Raw genomic sequence first — 16658 nt, 5'->3', positions numbered from 1 at the left:
TGCCCCCACTACATCATGCAGAGCTGTCCCGCCCCAATGTTAGAACCTGGCTACATGTTTATCTGAAGTCCTGTGGTCTTTCTGTATCTACTACCTCTCTAAGTGACTCAGCCTTCTCGTGTGTGTGTGTGTGTGTGTGTGTGTGTGTGTGTGTGTGTGTGTGAATGTGTGTGATTAAATACCTTTATTTATTTACCCCCAGCATAATTATAACAGATTGAGAGTTAACAAGAAGTAAAAAAGAAAGAAATCGTGCAATATATGACAACTTGGATGAACCTTGAGGATATTATGCTAAGTACAATAGGCCAGTCACAGAACACTAGTGTTTCTTGATTTGAATCATGTAACCATGATTCTGCTTATGTAAGGCATTTAAAATAGTCAAACTCATAGAAGTAGAGAATTGAATGGTGGTTTCCAGGAACTGGTTGGGGGAGTGGGTAGAAATGGGGAACTGCTAATCAACAGGTATAAAGTTTTAGGGGTGCCGGGGTGGGTCAGTTAATTAAGCATATGACTTCTGCTCAGGTCATGATCTTGTGATTCATGAGTTTGAGCCCCATATCAGGCTCTTCAGTGATACACAGAGCCTTGCTTTGCATCCTCTGTCTCCCTCTCTCTCTGCCCCTCCCCTCCCCTCCAAAATAAATGAACATTAAGAAAATATAAAGTTTTAGTCATGCAAGATGAGTAAATTCTAGAGTTCTGTGTTTATAATTTACAATACTGTATTGAACACTTAAAAAATCTGTTTAAGAGGGTAGGTCTTATATTAAGTATTCTTGTCACAATAAAATCATACATAAGTAAACCAATCCCTTGCTCCTAATCTCAAAAAGCATTTATTTAAATTTAAGAATGAGTCAAAAAGACAATTACAATTATTTAAAGAAAACTTGAAATGTTGTAGGTACTTTACTAATTACCTGTCCCTTAAGTATAATGAAATAATTAGACAACTGTTCCCTTATCGATTTACTCTTTCTTTTTGATTTTTGTAGAAATTGATGGAATTTTTGAATATCTGCTACCCGAAGATAATGAAACTAGTGATTTGAGGCAGTTGAAGAGCCCACGGGAGGAAGTTTCACATTTGGTGAGGCAAATAGAGTTTTTATAGGGCTTACTGCCTTTGAAAACTCTTGAAAATTTGCTTAGTGGTTTTGTGACTTCTAAAGCATATCAACCATTGAAAAGCTATCAGTGAACAGGATGAGAAATTCTCTTTCAAATGCAGTTAGAGACACTGTAAAAACTAGCAATTCTAAACCTACTACAAAATCAAAATTGCTCCAAGGAACTACCATCCCAAAAGGTTTGCAAGTTTCTCTTATCAGTCAACCAAGGTCAACAGTAAATTCAAAAAGTCTTACTTGTATTGCATTATCCATCTATCTGTTCCTCCATCTGTTCTTCTATCCGCCCAGTGTCTATGGCATGCATGATTTAATGCTAGTTGGATACTTGAGTATTTTAGGTACTGTAGAGCAATAGTATGATCTCAAATTTCCTTGGACTTTAGACTAAGTTCTTGATGCCTTTTCGATAAAATATGCCACAAAGAATGTAATGACTAAACATAATACTTCCAAAGCAGAGCAGAATACGTGTGAATTATTAAGTCTTGGATGTTTCTGAAGTTTTAGTGCTAAATGTTATAAATTGTTTTCATTTTAATGCAAGTAATACATTAATCCATTTAATTTGTTAAAAATTCAAATATTCCTGACAAAGCAAAAGTACTGTTTCCCAGCCCAAATGTTTGATGTGTATCCTTATAATCCTTTATGTCAAAATACTTATATACATTGTTCAGTATCCAGCTTTTTGCACTTCATAAATCTAGTGGATACTTCATTGCAGTCATCCAGAAAAATCTCTCTGTGGTTATTAGGGAATGTGTGTTTATCACTGGTTTATAGTCATATTCATGTATTAGGCAGAAAGAGAAATTATAATATTCATCTTGTCTAATAGTGAATGTTGTGAGGCTACTATGGGGGGATTGCCAATTTTCTGGATTTCTTTCTAAATTTATGCCCTTCTACTGAAGAGTTAAAGAATTAACATAGACAAAAATGTAAATATTGTTGCCTGTACTAGAAGGTTAAAATTGCAGTTCTCCTGGTATAGTTGTCATTGGGGAAAATACCATCTGAACTTTAATAGTAACTGATAGGTTGGGATATGACAGGCAGTTCATATCTTCTGGCTGTAAATTCTAAGGTGATTGACAAGGGATATACCATATTCTCTCTCTATGTGGAATATAATGAGTTTCATGGTTGATTAGTTTTGTGGATGAAAGGTTAAACTCTTACACTCAGTAAAAGACCATTTAAAATCCAGCAATGCTGAATGCAAAGCTATTTTAATACTTTTCTCCTTTTTGCAGGATGATTAATCCTATTACGATTTTACCAATATATTTTATTTTGAAATCTTCATCATTTTCTAATATATTACAAAGAATGGAAGAAACTAGCTGGTCTATTTCCTTCTATTGTGTTAGTTCTCTTGGCTTTTCTTGATACATAACTTCTAGAGATGCCATGATTAATTGAGTCATCAGTTTTTCTAACTGGTCCTCCAGAACCACAGGGAAAAGTATACAGTTTCATTCACAAAAAAGACTAAATCAAATTTAACTTGCACATCAAATGCTTGGAGTTGGTTAACTCCACCAGTATGTTCAGTCCTGGGTAGAATGTGGTCTCATTATGCAACTGTACTACCAAATCCTAGCTTCTCAATGTTAGCCAGACCTGCCTTCGTCCTCAGGGGCCTAAATCTCCTCCCAGAACCCAGGGGAGTGTAAACAAATCCCTTTCTCTCAGGGTTACATGAAAAGCCAAGTCATCATCCAACACAATAAAATAAGCTGGTAAAGGAAAGAACCAATCAAACCTCTTTGATTCTAAGACTTAGGGAAAGCACTTATAAAACCTCATAGTCTGCCCATCACAGGGGAAAAAAATCTCCAATTAAATGGGAAGAGTGCTCATTTTAAGCACTCTAAAATGTTAAGATTTTAAAAATATAGTGCTTAACATTCTGTAGAGCTACAACAAAGAATATGCTAACCTTAGTATTTACATGCCAAACTTCTGCCAAGCCATTTCATAATGTACCTTTAAAAAATTTCAAGCTTTCTCACAAAAAAGATACCGCCTCCTTCTCCTGCTGATGGCTGGCATGTTCCCAGCAATGAATTGTATAATTTTGAAGTTCCAGCGAGGCTGGTAGCTTGTAGGTAAAGCTCCTGCCAATAATATTACTTTACACGATGTTCAGGACTGTTACTGCTGAATGGCTTATTTTCTATCATGATATTTTCTCTGTATGACTCAGGCTGAATAGACCACTTTTTTGTCAGGCCAGTTTCATGTACATTGTCTGTGTTCTGGAAAGTGGAATTGACCACCTGTTGGTGCCATTTCTCTTATTCTTACCCTTACAAAAGGATGTCCTCTCTTTAGTAAACCATCGTGTTCTTACCTTCCTTCAATTATAGCCTATTATTGGTTTAAGTAAGCTATTGATTCTGATATTTAATTAACTTATTTCTACTTTTTACATGGCTGCAGAAATTCTTTGTTATTACCCTAATTATATGTTGGAATTAGAGTTTTTTGCAAAACAGATATAGATAGTATAACTAGAGCCCTATCCACTGGGGTACAATAATGTTACAAGAAACTCAAAGATAAAAAAAAAAAATAAAGAGAAGATTTTAAGAACAGCGTATGACTATAGTCGAAAAAAAATATACAAGTACCATAATTATATTAGAATGATAAAACTTTGGAGCTAAACAGGGACCTATGAGACTGTGTAGTTGACCCTAATTTTACACATTAAGAAACATGAGGCACAGAGAAATAAGAAATCTGTCCCAAATCACATAACTGGATCAGTAGTAGAAGGGACTGAACCTATCATTTGATTCAGTCAGAAAGCTTCCAATTTTACATACAGAATCTGGAATGCACCATTTTAAAACTCAGCTGTGAGGCAAACATAGTACATTTTAAAATATTTTTTGAATTTTTAAATCTGTGGGTAATGTGTCCTAAATATATAATTGTAATATAATAGATTAAAATAGTACTCAAAGATCTATTTATGTCGATTGCATAAATGATACACTTTAAAAAACATTTATGAATATGTATTACCATTATTAATGATGTCTTAGATCTCTAATGAGTATTTTGTGTGTGTGTGTGTGTGTAAGTACACAAATTCCTTTGTGAGAAAGAGGAGCAAATAGATTCAGGTACAATCAGAATTTCGCAAACTCTTTTGTCTATTTCTGGCATCTGCTTTGACCAGAATAGCCTTTTGAAGTTTAGAAGTGTTTGCTCTCTTTTTCTAGTTGGTTATTATATATTCACTGACAATTTAAAGTGAAGTAGGAATGTGGGCAGGTTAATTTATTTGTCCTATCATCTCTCTTCCTATAGATCTGTTTGGGTTTGGGAGAGCAATAAATAGCACCCCTTTGCCTTCCCAGGTTCTGTACAAAATAAATAAAGTAGAAGAACCACATGGGGAGAAAATGTTTCCAGGAGCATAATAGTTGGCAGAGCTCTATGCCCATGGAAGGAAACATAAAGCATTGGGAAAAGTATTCCACTTCTGCATTTATTAACCTCCTACTATGGTCCAGACATTATGCAAGGCACCAAAAATACAACACTGAGTAAAACACAGCCCTTGGCCTTCACAAGCTCTTGGACTAGTGGATAAATTGAATTTATAACAAAGATTTATGGCATAATATATTAACAGCTGTCATAGAAATATGCCAGAAATTTAGGACCATGTCTTTTGAGATGTTCAGGTTTATGTTTGTATCTTGAAAATGCTAGAGATTTTCTGATGCTGGGGAAGGTATTATTTATGCTTATTTCATTTTATAAATGTGTATCTTTTGGTTGTTGTTTGCAAATAGAAGTGTATAATGAATATTAAATGACTAATAGTTTGAATTCAAACCAATTTCTCAGTAGCAACAGGAAAAGAATAGCCTTAGCTCAGTATTCTGAACAAAAACACCAATTAGTCTAACAACTGGTTCAACCAATTCCTTTTAGATTTTCACTTGCTCATTGGAGTTAATGAAGCTAGATATTAATTTTGACACCCTTTAAATACACCCTAATTGTAAAATATTATGTGCTATATTTTTAAACATTTTTTTTGCATTTAAATTATAAGTTGTTAGGTCTCAAAATTAATATTTTTAGTATTCTGTTCACAATGTGGTACCTGGCATATATATGTAACTAGTATATTTTGATGATAACGCCAAGTTTAATCAACTGGAAGGAAACCCTTTGGAATCAGAAATTTGTACCATCTTTGAAGTGAGGAGGAGGAGATTCCTTTGGGATCCTGGATTGAAATTTTGATACCAGCTGCCTTTTCCCAGGTTTGCCCACTGTGTTGTGGCTTTGGGAAATTAGAAAGGGGAAGGTGGCCTATTTGATAGGTTGTCGGGCAGTTCTTTCTGAGGGTCCTGTGGTTGTGAGTTTGTTTTTGTGGTTGTGATTTTCCTAGATCTTGAGTGGTTGTCACAGCATCATTGACTGTTGCCAGTGTCCAAAGCACTGAGTGCTATGAAGAGACATTCAGCTAATATGTTATTCTCTAAAAGCTTATTTAACCTTCTGTGTAGTTAAAATACCATATATTTCCAAACAAATAGTTTTCTGATACTGTAATATTTATAATAATTGTATTTTCAACTACATAAGTAAATAGGCTGTGACAGGCTAGCCTAGGAACCTCACCACTGGTTATAGTATTGTTTCTGTGGAAATACAGATTTTTGAGTTCCACACAATAGCTTAATAAATGAACTTTTGGAATACAACCTTTTCACAGGTTAAGGATTTCCTATGTTTGCATTTTATTATTTCTTTTTGCTTTCTTTCCTATTATCTCTCTCCAGTGCTGAGGTCTAATGGTGATAGAGTGTGATTATAAACACACTACCTAGCTGCCCTTCTTTTCAGGTGACAGGTACTAAAATAGCATGATAGACTATAATAGGAAATGGAGATGATAATAGCTACACATTTCCTACTTTTCAGCAATGATAGAAAAATAATTGAGGCGATATTTGTGAATACTAAGAAAAAATGTGGCTATATAGAAATCTGAATGTCATTATTCTCCCATATGCTGTATGAGGAAGAAAAATGTAAACATCATTATTGTTCATCTTACTCCTTTTATGCCAGACCGAGTGACCTTTCAGAGTCCTTTATTCTGAACAATCTAATGGGCATTTCTCAAATACCTATGGAGGGTAGTTCCTATAATGCCACTTCTTTCACTCATGAAATGTGTATGATATGACTAACCAAACCTCAATATGATTTTTATTTGTAAACTTAACAGGATGAAAAAAATCAGTTTTAGCTCCTGGGGGAAGTGACTATCAATGGCAAGCAAAATGCATTCCTGGACAAAAAGCCGGTGAAAGCAAAAAGCTCACTGTTTAGCATGGCTACGTGGTGGGGAGGGGATGCACAAAGAATGCCACAAGAGAACTTTCGCCACCAATAAGCTCCTGACATGCATACCTAGGGGATATTAACATGTGAGGTGTTTAACATGTTCCTTCTGCCTTGTTCTTCCTCTCCAACTAGACACAGCAGCAGAGCTCTGGCAGAGGCTAGCAAGGAGAAAAATAAAAGCTGAAAGTTCTAATCAAAACTCTAATCAGAAAGATGACAACTGGTGAAGATTATTAAATTTTCTTTGCTCCCTTGATGAATTTAATAAAGAACTAATCAAAGATCATTAGAAGGCTTTTGTGCCTGGCTTGCATTGTAACTGGATTGCAATCTGAATTTGTGTTTTAGTGGGTTTCCAGGGTTGGATTGGACATGTAAATATATTTAAAACTATAGATGGTTAGATATTTTTTTAGTATTTTTAGTTAATGTACTAGCCCATGAAAATGTATAAGCTATTTATTGTGCTCATCTACTCTGACAACTAAAAATATAGAGGATTTTGATTTTGATCTTAAGTAATTAGAATTTAAAAAAATTTGTATCAGAGTCTAGCTCAAAAATTTCTAATGATCTTTGATTAGTCCTTTTCTTAAATTAACAGGAAAATAAAAAATTGTATCATTTAATTTCCAGGCATAAAAATATGTAAATAACTCTGTAACTACCAGAGCCACTAGAAATTTATAGAAAATTATGGTAATATCTGAAGAGGTTTTTCACTCCCCCTGCCAATTCCGAACATTTGCTTAATGTTCCTTGTTTTCAAATGATCTCTCCATATCCTTCCAACTACATTTTAAGTACTGCATTTATCATGTCTCATAAAGCATGTATTTATGACATGTGTATTCTTCATTTATGATATCTGTACTCCATTCATTTCTGGTCCTTGGTTTTATATACCTCAGTATCTGCTTGGTCTAATGCACCCCCAACACATTAATCCAATAACTTAGGGTTCCAGACAGTTCTCATGTTGTCCTATCCCAAAGAGCCTCCTCATTTTGTCTTAGTAGCAGAGTACTTCTATGTTCATCATAAAATAATTGGTTTTCATTAATATAAAGAAATCTTTAGATTTGCTTTGAGTATGATTACATCCTTAATAAAGTAGTTCATAGGATTCTACCTATATTTTTGCAGAATAGAAAAAAATTCTGGAGTTGCCACGATGAATAAAGGAAATGAAAAATAGTGGGTACTTTAAAAAGTGAAATAAAAATATTAAACTTATAGCAGGCCCTTTTATTAGATCCTATAGATAGACTGATAAATGTTACTTTCTACTTAAAGCAAAATTAAGTATTTAAAAAATATAACTCTAAGTGCACATTAGAGGGATATCTAGGAATTAGAGGGCTAGTTCCTATGTTTCTTTTTAGGAGTTAAAATAACTCTTGAGTATTTCACGGTTATAGAATTTTCAAAAGTGTACCGAGAATAAAAGTGTAAAACTCTACACATATTAGATGACTCACTCTTTTACTAAGTATTTATGAAAAGCAATCAGTAATTTAACTTTGATTTATAGCTCTGTTCTATTGGCCAAAGGAAGTAGCTGGGAACTGTGAAACTAGACTCTGAACTTTTTATATTCAGTGTTAAGTTAAATTAAATAAAGTGGTAAATTCCCAGACAAGACTGGAAAAGAATACCTTAATTTAAAAAACTTCTCGACTACCTTTCAGCCTTATTCTGATTATAAGGGCTAGATATTAAGGCAGTTTTTTTTAATGTTTATTTTTGAGAGGAGGGAGGAGAGAGAGAGGGAGACAGATCCAAAGCAGACTCTGTGCTGACAGTGGACAACCTGATGCAGAGCTACAAGGTCATGACCTGAGCTGAAGTCAGACGCTTAATCAACTGAGCCAGCCAGGCACCCCAAGACAGTGAATTCTTCAGGAGAGGTAACTTGAATCGGAGAGTCTGCAGGAATTTCAGTTGTATCATGAGCTCTGTCTTTACCATGATCTTTAGGAAATGTGTCCAATTCTTCATAGTTCAACTGCTCATCTTCTCTTATTTACTATTTCTGCTGTTCTTTCTCTTATAGATCCAAGTTTGTCTTTCAGGTAGTGCAGCTGGGCTGGAAACAAATCCTTTCAGCTTCTGTTCTCCAGCAAATGTCTTTATTTAATTTTTGCTTGCAAAAGCTATTTTTGTTGGATATGAAATTCTGGGTTGATGGGGATTTTTTATTTCACCACTTCAAAGAAGTCATTTCATTGTCTGTGGCCTCTGTTGTTTGTGATGAGAAGTCAGTGATAATTCTTATTCTTATTCTCCTATATAGAAAGTGTTTTTTTCCCTCTCTGGTTGCTTTTTCAAGATTCTGTCTTTAGCTTTGGTTATCAGCAGTTTGGCTATGATGGGCCTCAGTCTGCTTTTCTTTATATCCTGTGTGGATTCATTGAATTCTTATATCTATAATTCAGTGTTTTTCTGACCCCTGGGAGTTTGGGGTCATTATTTCTTCAACTTGTTTTTGTCTCTATATTATTCTCTTCTTCTGGCACTCAATTACTCTCTTGCTAGGCTGACTAATACTCTCACAGATCTCTGAGGTTTTTTAAATGTATTTTTATCTTTATTTTTTAATAGACTTTATTTTTTAGAGCAGTTTTAGGTTTACAGCAAAATTGACCAGAAGGTAAAGAGACTTCCCAGGTACTCTCTGCTCCCACATTATCAACATTGCCCTTCAGAGTGGTACCTTTGTTACAGGTGATGAACCTATATTGGCACATTATTATCACCCAAAGTCCATAGTTTACATTATGATTCACTCTTGTTTTATACCTTCCAAGAATCTGGACAAATTTATAATAACATGTATCCATGGTTATAGTATCATACAGAGTAGTTTCACTGCCCTCCAAATCCTCTGTGCTCTGCTTATTGATCCCTAATGAATTAGGTTCTGTCCTAATCCCTGGGAACCACTGATCTTTTTACTCTCTTTATAGTTCTGCTTTATCCAGAATGTCATCTAGTTGGAATCATACAGTATATATAACCTTTACGGATTAGCTTTTTTCACTTAGTTATCTGAATTTATGTTTCTTTCCTCCATGTCTTTTCAAGGCCTGATGGCTCATTTCTTTTTAGCACTGGATAATATTCCATTGTCTCAATGTGCCACAGTTTATTTATTCACCTACTGAAGGACATCTTGGTTCCTTCCAAGTTTCAGAAATTATGAGTAAAGCTGATATAAACATCATGTGCAGCTATTTGTGTATTTATAAGTTTTCAACTTCTTTGGATAAATACCAAGGAGCAAAGTTTCATATGGTAAGAATATGTTTCATTTTGTAAGAAACTGCCACATTGTCTTCCAAAGTTACTATACCATTTTGCATTCCTACCGTCAGTGAAGAAGAGTTCCTGTTGGTCTACATCCTTGTCAGCATTTGGTGTTGTCAAAGTTCTGGATTCTAATGTAGGTGTATAGTTGTATAGTGATACCTCATTATCATCTAATGTGTATTTTTCTTCAATATTTTTTCTTTTTATTCTTTGGATTAATTTCTACTGGCTTGTATCACTACACTCTTTGCTATACTAACTCTAACCTGCTGTTAAGCCCATCAGTTTTTTATTTCAGTTGCTATACTTTTTAGTTCTAGAATTTTTGTTTGATTGATTGTATTTATAGTCTCCATTCCCTGCTGAGATTTCCTGTTTGATCTCTCAATTAATATAGAATTTTTCTTTGAATCTTTTAACATAATTTCTTTAATTATTTGTATGCCTAGTGAATTTTTATTAAATATTAGACTTTATGGATAACAGATTCTACAGATTCTAGATCCTGTAATCTTCCTCTGAAGAAAGTTGATTCTTGTTTAAGAAGGCAGTACAGTTACTGGCTGATCACTTTAACTTGTGTGACCTTCGTGTTTTGTGTTGTTAGTGTAGATTTGTAGAAAGCTTCAGGCACTTCCTTCAAACTGTGTCTTCCCCACAAATCTTTTTGAGATTTGGCTTCAGACTTTGTTAGGGTAGGTCTAGAGTGGGTCTCTCTCTAAGGCAGTCTCTTATTCCTAAATGTGGACTCAGTGGTATATTAGCTGGGTGTTAGCAGTTTTCAATAACCTTTTTACTCTGGCAGGGCCAGGACTCTGTCATCCCCCACCACTGCTCTTCCCCAAGCACTGCTCAGCTTCCCGTATCTTGGTTCTACTTTAAACTCCTTAGCAGCTGATACTAAAGGCCCAGATTGCCTTACTCTGCACATGTACAATCCAGCTCTCAGCCTTGGATTTCAGGAGATCCCTAATAGGTTTCTGGGGTCCCCTCTCTGCAGTCCTCCCTCTTCCACAGGTTCTAACTGTTTTCAGCCACTGTGAATTCTGATATCTTCCTCCTCAGATCAGCAGGACCACCACGCGCCGCTTAGACTCCAGATAATCTGTACCATGGGCAGGAAGTTGTCTCCAGGCAGGGAGCTGGGGCAGTTGTGCAGCTCACCTCATGCATTTCCCCTCTCTCAAGAATCACAGTCTTAAATTGCTTGTTAGACAATGCCTGAAATCAGCTGACTCACGTATTTTGTCCAGTTCTGGAATTGTTTTTGGCTTTATCCATTATCAGTCATCCCATCATGGTTGGCAGTAGCAGTTCAAGAGTGATTTCTTGATTTCAGTCCTGCCTGAAATCACATCCTGCATTGGGCAGAAACACAGGCACCATGGCATTTTCTATGCATTTTCATTAATAATCCCCACCCCAGTTTTAAAAACCTTAGGTAAAACTTCCTGTTAAATTGCTTCAAACTCAGATCACATAGGCCATGTCTGGCCAAGTGCCTGGCACAAATGTGTTTTTATGAATTATTAAATTGTTTGTTAGATAGATTAGAAATAAAGTGGAAAGAAGAACCCACTCCTTAGCATTATGACTTATCTCCCAACTTACTCTACAATATTTGGCTTTCCAAAAAAAAAAAAAAAGTCTTTGGAATCCCTGGAGAAACCTCATTGAAAACTAAGGAAATCTAGTTCTGAATTTATATTTGTAACTTGTCATGACTGTATGTTCAGAAAGATACTTTCTGAGATTAAGCATCATTGATGTGGTTTTGTTACAAAATTAAACAGGTTTCCAGTTTGGCAACTGGGATGATTAACTTTGGAGAACTTTCCTAATTTCCAAAAGAGCGTTACTCCCATAATTATATTGAATTCATCCAGAAAGGAAAAAGCCAATGACAGAAGTAAAATCTGGGCAGCAAATAACAGTTTGTGGTATCAAAGAGGTGGGAGAAGGCTTTTTAATTAAGAAAATTATGTAAATACATATACGGTGTCCTGAGTGATTAGATTATCATTTTTCTAGAGAACAGTATTAAGGTCTTAGTGGACCAAAATGGTATACTGATGCAATTATACCTATAGGCTAAAATCAGGAAACTGCAACACAAACTGAAATGTCTTATCTAAAGACAGCAGATTACAAAAAGAGTGCTGATCAACATATTCCTTCTTAGTGCAAAATATCAGGTTTGACACTTATTCCATTCAGCCTTTGACCTGGTGCCTCCAGTTGACTTTTCCAGACAATCTTTTCTCATATGTGAGGTAAAAGTAGGATGAAAAGAAATACATTAGTCTCATTACTTTTTTCCCCTCTTCATTTCTCTTTCAGCTAAAAATCCAGTTTTTCTCTAGAGGAAAAAAAATGCAGTCCCCGTGTTTTTTTCCTGGGCTATCACTAGTTCACCTTTCCCCCAACCCCATATTTTATATATCAATTCTCAAAAAGTTAAGATGTCTTAGGTACTGAGCTGCTTGAAGAGAGAGTTTGTAGTATCTCCTTGGCCTCTGATATTTCTGCTGGAAAGAACATTTATTCATGCTTCAAGGTAGATATTCTTTATAGATTTTGCAGAAGAATTTCTGGAACTAAGCCTAGTCATGCTTGTAAGGCTGTTCTAGATTGATGCAGAAAATAGCATGTAGGGTAGCTATGCCTACAAATACCCTGCAAAGGAATGAAGGAACAAATGCCAACATTAAAGTGAACCATGAACCAACTCAATAAAGTCTTTGGACATTATAAGTTCTGAATATTGTACAATTACTTTCTGTTGAGCTTTTGCTCATCATTATTACATGTGATTACATGTGAGGCTTCCTGCTGTCACTGCTTTAGTTTAATGGGACAAACTGCAAGAACGCAGCCATTCCTCATCTTCTGTGCCCTTCTCTCTGGTGTAGGTCACTGCCAGTAAATGTGCAAGCCTATTGTTTTTTTAAGCAGTGAGAAAATATAATATTCCATATAAAGGTTATTCATGTAATCCAGAGTCCTCAACTCTATCCTTCCAAGGTCATCTTTTGTTTAATTACCATCCTGTACATCGTTGGAAGTCCAATGTGTTCTCCAGTTTCTCTGCTGATTCTGCAGTTGAGTCTTAGATTTGCCAGTTTTTCTTACTCCAACTCTTGCTTCTGACTTTTCTGGGTTTCTTTTCTCCATCTGTCCATGGCTCCTACAGGCTGCCCCAGGCCACGCAAGTCTGCTTTGCTTCAAATACAGACTTCTTACTCTCACCTTCATGACAATGCTGGGGTGAGTAGCTGTGTTTTAATGTGTTCTTGTTTTATATGCATAACAGAGGGATTGTAGCACAAAACCAAAGATGACTTAAAACTGAGTGTGGGGCAGCACTACTGCTAAAGTTATCTCACATCCCTACCTCAAGGACTCCTTCTTGGCAGCCCTTTCACTATGCATTTCTGGGCCAGCTCTCTGCTCTCTAGACTCTAAAAAAGCTTTTTGTTTTCAATCCTTCTTTCATGGTCTGACCCTCCTCAGCCCTGCAATAGTGGGAGGAACCCACTCCAAAATTCCTGTAACTTTACGATGCAGAGAAATTTGGCTCTCCCTTAGGCTCACCCTCTCCGGTCCAGACCCCCCTGGGGTCTAGCCTCACTTAGTTTAAAAAGCCCATTGGATGCCTCCCAAACAAAATAGTTTTCTCTTCAAGAAGAATTCTGCTGTTCTGCTAGAGCAGCCAACAAAAATGGCTGTCAGCTTTAAAAAAACAACAACTTTAAAAAAAAATTATAGCCATCATTTCTCTAAAAGTAAGTTTACGTAATATTAAGAGAGTCATTTGACAGAAGAATTAATAAAGTAATAAATGGGAGAGGGCCCATTGTCAAGGAAGGTGGTTCTGGCTGTGGCAGGAAAAGTCGTAAGTAGGAGAATGGAAGGAGTTTGTGATTACTCTCTCTTCCTTCCAGTGACCTCAGCCATGTATGGAAGGGGACAGGGTAGACAGGTAGCGACAGTTGTCTAGACTGTGTGCAGGTTCTCACAGCCTGAAAAACAAAGCAATCTGAAGTTAAGTCACTGTGGAACCAGTGTCCACAAAGAGATGAAAGTTCAGTTGAAGCTAGGGAGTGTGAGAAGGAATTCCTGGTGACTTCTCATTTTCCCTAAATGCAGTTGAGACCCAGGGAGCTGAAAGGCTGCTCTCAGAGGCGGTCTCACTCCCCGTGTCATCTTAGGACTCCACTCAGAACAGTGATGGCTCTAGGGGTACTCGGGAGTGGGTTTTGTAGACTGAGGTTTGCCTGCATGCTGTCTACATCCTCGTTGTTATTGTACCAGATACTAAATTATCTATTACTTCAGTTAAAATAACTTTGTCAAGAGTACTTCTATATTTTAGGGATTTCTGGGAATGTTGGGAAAGGAAAATTTATCCAATGGCATTATTCCATTAAATAAGTTGCCTGAGGAATTTATAAAAATTTATAAGGATGCTTACACAAGGCATATAATTATTACAAATATATAATGTATGACCATAATGTTGTATGTTAATTATACTTCAATGAAAAAAAATAAATGACTAATTTTACGTGTAATCTCCCCACATGTTCTAACATTGTCTTAGTAACTATGTGTTTTGCATTGATTGCCTCATTTAAAAGTAGATATGAAAGGGTACCTAACAAAAGGTTTGTAGAGTTTTTGGAGTCAGAATAGGAAGACTTTTTTTTCTTAGTGAGGATAGCTACTCAAAAACAAAAAAGTCAGATGCGTGCTTCTTGTTTTGAATTTACTTTCTCTCACTTTTGACATCACTGATAGCAAACCTTTCTATTTACAACTTCACTTTCATACACATTTTTAGCTGAACTATTTTTCTGTATATTTTTCAATGTGATAAACAGTTTTTTAGGTTTTATAAAAGCCAAGCAAAACTCTTAAAATATTTTAAAAGGTCTATTTATAGCATGCATATAGCTAGTTGACTTAACACTTTTCTGAAACATATCACAATGTAAAATGGTATATAGATATTGCCTTTTCAGCTAGGTGGTCTTGCATCATTGTAAAACCAGGCAAAGAGACATACCGCAAATGTTTATAGTGGTTATCTTCAGGTGGGGATTGGCAGTGATATTTCTTTTTCTTATGGTCCTTAACTTGTTTTCCAAGTTTATTACATTGATTCAAATAGAAAATAAAGCCATAAAAGCACTATAATAAAACAGTAGTGAGTATTTTTATAATTTGTTGTTTGGGAAGGTCTTTCTTTTTTTTAATATTTATTTATTTTTGGGAGAGTGCAAGTGGGGGAGGTTAAGGGGAGAGACAGAGGATCCGAAGCAGACTCTGCACTGACAGCCTGATAGCAGTGAGCCACTGTGGGACTCAAACTCATGAACTGAGAGATCATGACCTGAGTTGAAGTCCGACACTCAACGAACTGAGCCACCCAGGTGCCCCTGGGATGGTATTTCTAAGTATAACTCTAAAGTTAGAAACCATAAATGGAAAAACTCACATATTAGATACATCTACACTATTAAAATTCAGTATGACAAGTGATCTTACAAAGTTACGTAAAATAATAACTGCTGTGGAAATATTTGCAAAATATATGATGGAAGTTAATGTCATTCATGAATATCTACTATAAATCAACAAGTAAGATGAACAACCCCCAAATGACAAAGGACGGGAAAAGGCTCACATAAATGACTAAATTGTATGAAAATCTATACACCCTCACTTATACATAAATAAGTGCAAAATGAAACTCCAAGGTAGTATTTTTTATCTTTCAAATTGAGAAATACTTAAAATAACAAAAATGTGTTGACAAAATGTGGGGTAGAAGACACTCCTAACACATTATTGGCAGAATATAAATTGGTTCAATTTTCATGGAGCATAGTTTGACATTTTCAAAACTAAGTGTTCATAAGCTTTGACTCAGCAATCCCATGTTTATGAATGTATCCTCTGGGGAAAGTTTAGTAAACATAACCATGAGAGCTATTAGTGTTGTTTAGTATCTGCACTCTTTCCTTTCTAGCTTGAATCTGGATTTCCATAAGGATAGAGACATATGGCTACTTATTCCACTGGAATATGAATGGAAGTGATGTAGGTCACCTTTAGGCTGAGGTGATTGTGAGTGGAGCACATTCTCTATTCTTGCTTGGTTTCCTCCGTCATGGGCAGAATGCAGAGGAGGGAAGGACCAAAAGAAGAATGGAGTTGTGAGATGAAGGAGGCTGAGTTCATGAATGACTGTGTGGAGCAGAGCCCATCACCACTAATGCTCACCAACCTATATTAGGCTGTGATTTACACAAGCAATAAGTTATTTTGTCTTAAGAAGCTGAGATGTTGAATTGACTACTACAGCATAAAACCCTATTCAGACTGATATATGCAATTTAATTCTGTTGAAAGATTGCCATTGCAGTAGTATATGTAATAGCCAGGAATTAAAAATAACCTAAATATTCACTAGTAAGTTATAGAATGATGTATAGAGCATAGTCTCATTTTTATAAAAATTATATATGTATAATTTCACCAGCAGAGATAGTTGAAAAGATTTGTCAGTCTGCTAATGAAAACACTATAGAGTATGGGGCAGTGGGAGATATACTTTTCTTGCTAAGTATATTTTTCAATAATTTCAGTATTTTTTAGAATTTCTTATTTTTATAATAAATTAAAAAAATACTCAATTTAAAAGTCATGCACATAGTTTGGTGACTTTGATTGTCTTGAATAAATACTTCCCAGAATAGGAAATAATAAAAACAAATAGTTAATAATTCTTATGTGGAGAAGTCAGTA

At 35.6% G+C, this 16658-nt stretch overlaps 1 long non-coding RNA gene across 1 annotated transcript in view; it reads left to right on the top strand.

Moving 5' to 3' along the window:
* The window catches only part of LOC115301117, a 58933-nt gene that overhangs the window by 34619 nt on the left and 7656 nt on the right, over nt 1-16658 (top strand). The window contains exon 2 of the long non-coding RNA XR_003912979.1: nt 1005-1099. This is a non-coding gene — a long non-coding RNA (uncharacterized LOC115301117). The remainder of the gene's footprint in view (nt 1-1004; nt 1100-16658) is intronic.

This window comes from Suricata suricatta, chromosome 9 (genome assembly GCF_006229205.1).
Source record: "Suricata suricatta isolate VVHF042 chromosome 9, meerkat_22Aug2017_6uvM2_HiC, whole genome shotgun sequence".
In the NCBI taxonomy this organism is placed as follows: Eukaryota; Metazoa; Chordata; class Mammalia; order Carnivora; family Herpestidae; genus Suricata; species Suricata suricatta.
This window is presented reverse-complemented; position numbering and strand designations above follow the sequence as displayed.